Genomic DNA, 3,834 nt, shown 5'->3' on the forward strand with positions numbered 1-3,834 from the left:
GGTGAGAGAGTAATAAATGTTCTCCCAACAACAAAACCGTCTTTTAGTTTTCAAATTGTTCAAAACTGTTGTTACAGTTGAAACTGAGCCAGAAAGTCACAACCCATTCTGAAGTCACTGGCCATTTTGTGCAAGTAAAATTGACGCAACTATAGGTTATGCTATCTTCCCGAGGCAAGGGAAACTGGACTTTTATATAGTCAGTGAATTAACTCCCTTGCCTCGGGAAGATGAGGTTATGCAATATGTTAGCGAAATTATATAGGCCTATCAACCTCAACATGGTTTAAGTCTGAGAAATCTCTCGAATCTGTCGATTCTCATGATTTCCGCATTATAGAAATTAGGATTGAGAGGTTTAACGTCAATAGAAACGGGTGAAAAACAAACTCTAATACTGTATCAAACCAATGCTCGTCATCATCCTATGAAGCACTGAAGGTACAATTCTGCAGTTTATGTTTATTTTTTAGCACTGACAGTTTTATTGACAGTTTGAAATGATCTTGATGTGTGTTGTAAAAATATGGAAAAGGCTAAATAAAAATAAAAAAATTATATAAATTAACAGTAATTAAGTTATCACCTTTATCTAAAATATAAATGTTTGAAAACATCTGTATGCAACAAGGGTCACAAATGCACACGATAATATCACTGTACGTCTGAGCAACGATACGCACGATTGTAATATAAATATAACAAATGTTATATTTGGGATAACACTTTCTTAGTAAAGAACCTATTCTCGTACTTTTTAGGGGTTGAGTCCCATCCAGGATTCGAACCCACACTGTCAGAGTGGGCCACCTAATCGCCAGCACACGAAGTCAGCGATCTAACCCACTCAGCGACCGATAGATAGATGAAAGTAGAACATGTGCATGAGAAGTACCTGGTATTTTGATTTTAAAATGTGGCACTAACACGCTTCCATAGATCCCGGATTAACCATCGGGGTTTCATCATAGTTTTGGCTATCTTTCGTGGAGGCGGTACTGTGGTTGTTCTTTGAAAATGCCTGTGGCAAAGAGAAATACAGTATTGTATACATTATTAGTGTTTTAAATGAACGTTAGACCAAGGTAAATAACCATTAGAGTGTCATCTCCGCGCACCTTGCATCATTTTATTGTCCCCAAGTACAACAGATGAAGAAAATCGCACACTTTCTATATGGCGATTTGGTGTTGGCCCGGGACATCGAGTCTCAAACAAAAAGAACACAGTAGGACGGATGCAGCATTTTTAAAAGGGAAGGGTTCAAAATATCAAAATCCTCCCTCAGATAATTTTACTGCCTAAACATACTACATTTGGTTTTCAAAAGTGTGTGTGGACTGCTCCCCCTCCCCTCTGAACCGCGACATGAATAACGGCTATGGGACACTGTCTGGTCATAATCATTTAGAGTGCCGGCCCATTAGCGGGTATTTACCATTTGTCTGTTGTCAAACAGTGGATTTGGGGATTAATTAAGACAACACCAATGCATTGAAAAGGACAGTATACGTCCTAATTAGTGGGCTCTTCTCGACTATGATACACCATAACTTGTTTGATAGGCATTACTTAGAAGTAGACGGATGACAAGGTAGACACAATTCGAAAAGCTTTTGAACAGTTTGTTTCAATGCAACAAAATGTCTCCCGTAATTTTTATAATTTGGATAAAAATGTATTTATTAATTCTTAAAGTTTGTATTAGCTGTTATAATGCGTCGTAGTGAACCACAGCGATGTGGGTAGTGACATCATGTTTTGGCGACTGTATTTGTTGTGTACTACAGACCTCACCACCCAACATGCGCGCGCGCACACACACGTGACCATCGTCAAAACAGTATCCCTAAAGTACTTAATGATTCATTTTGTTTCATGTTTACAAATAGGAAGTATGAGGATACTTTTCTATCACAGAATCAGGGGCGGTCGGGTAGCCTAGTGGTTAAAGCGTTCGCTCGTCACGCCGAAGACCCGGGTTCGATTCCCGACATGGGTACAATGTGTGAAGCCCATTTCTGGTGTCCCGTGCTGTGATATTGCTGGAATATTGCTAAAAGCGGCGTTAAACCATACTCACTCACTATCACAGAATCACCACGATGTACATAATGCTGATGAGTAAATTAGTAAAATGCATGTCAGTGATCAGGGGATGAAAAAACGTTGTGTCTGTCTCATTTTCCCACATCCACCTCCCCCGCAGCTCCTGTCACAGATATAGGTATCCGTTTCAACCGGAGCTGTCAATCATGTCGGATCCTCGTGTCGAGCTCCCCATGGGCGGATACAGCTTTTTTTAAAAGGGAGTGTGTGTGTGTGTGTGTGTGTGTGTGTGTGTGTGTGTGCAATTAGGATCTATTTATTGTCTTTGGTGGTAATTTATACAGAATAAAGATTTTTTTCGAAATAAAAGGGGGTGGTGGTGTGTGTGTGTGTGTGTGGGGGGGGGGGGGGGGGGGGGGGGGGCGCACCCCCCTTCTGTATCCGCCCATGCTCCCCAATACGAAGCTGACAGACAGTTTGTCTGAAGCGGTTCGACTGTTCAACATTTGCAATGCACTTTTTACTAAATATAATGACAAAGAGCAAAAATACCGAGCAGCGGAAATTGCGCTTGTCAAAGAACAAAATTATCGAGGACATTTTAGGTAATACAATTTTAATTCTTTCCGCTCAAAAGTTTTTTCCGAAGATCACAATTCCGTCGTTAGTAATTACAGCTACTTTTTGTTCGTCAGAGCAAACCTACTTCAAATGTTTCCTTGTAATTATATTTTTCTCTTCTCCTGCAATATAATACGTAATTCGTGGTATAGGTGCATGGCGGTCAAAGTGCCATAAGCGACTGCTCTTTTATATCATTCTGTTTGAACGTGAACTTTGTAATTCCGCACGTTTTATTTGTGAAATCGTACGAATTAAAAATTTCGGGATTGTTAAGTAATGAATATATCATTTTAATGTCACTTTGTACAGCAGGGTTGGCGCATGCTTTCGTTCCGGGCTAACTCGTCCCGATTAATCAAGATTCACAGTATCGATCAGGATAACGCCCTTTTACAATATTTTCTTCTAATGTCATAATAATTTCATCAAGGTCCTCCTTAGTTCCCAGTTTTGAATATTATTTACCATTTATAACAAGTAGCCACTTTCTGTATTACCAATCAGGAAGCTTGCTTGGGATTGGTCAAGCCGACATACCATCTGATCATATCAGTCCACTAATGTCAACAAACTCGTCCACGTGGTTGATTGACAGCACTTGATATAGACATACGCCGATATCAGTCGGGCTGATAACCCTTATAACGAAAATCCCTTTGCGAATACGTTATGCAATGTATACAAAGATGTTTCAAGTGGTGTCATCTTTTATCAGTAAAGTTATCAGGAAACTTATCAGAATAATTATCACGAATTCGTGACAATATTTATAACTTTAGCTCAATATCGGAAGTGACAATCGCGTCTTTTCGGTGTAAATAATGCGTAATATTTATTCTTTGCCTCGTACATTCACATCACATGACAGTAGAGGTAATGTCAACAAGTCACCACATGTCAACGGGCCATTTTTGTCAAATTCACCGCACAGGTATTCGATGACAGTCGCAAGTTTTGATGTCACCAAGCGATGAAGTGTCACATCCACACACACACCACTGAACGCGCGAGTGTCAGGCCATTGACACATGTCAGTCAAAATGACAAGGATTAGTAAAGTTACTCATTCGTGACGCTCCCGACACAAGAGGGGTACAGGCGCATGCCCACAGCGCCCGTTATCCCGAACTGGGTCAGTCAGCCCAAACATTGCCAACAAAA

Source organism: Haliotis cracherodii, unplaced genomic scaffold, assembly GCF_022045235.1.
Source record: "Haliotis cracherodii isolate W230 unplaced genomic scaffold, xgHalCrac1.p SCAF_9, whole genome shotgun sequence".
In the NCBI taxonomy this organism is placed as follows: Eukaryota; Metazoa; Mollusca; class Gastropoda; order Lepetellida; family Haliotidae; genus Haliotis; species Haliotis cracherodii.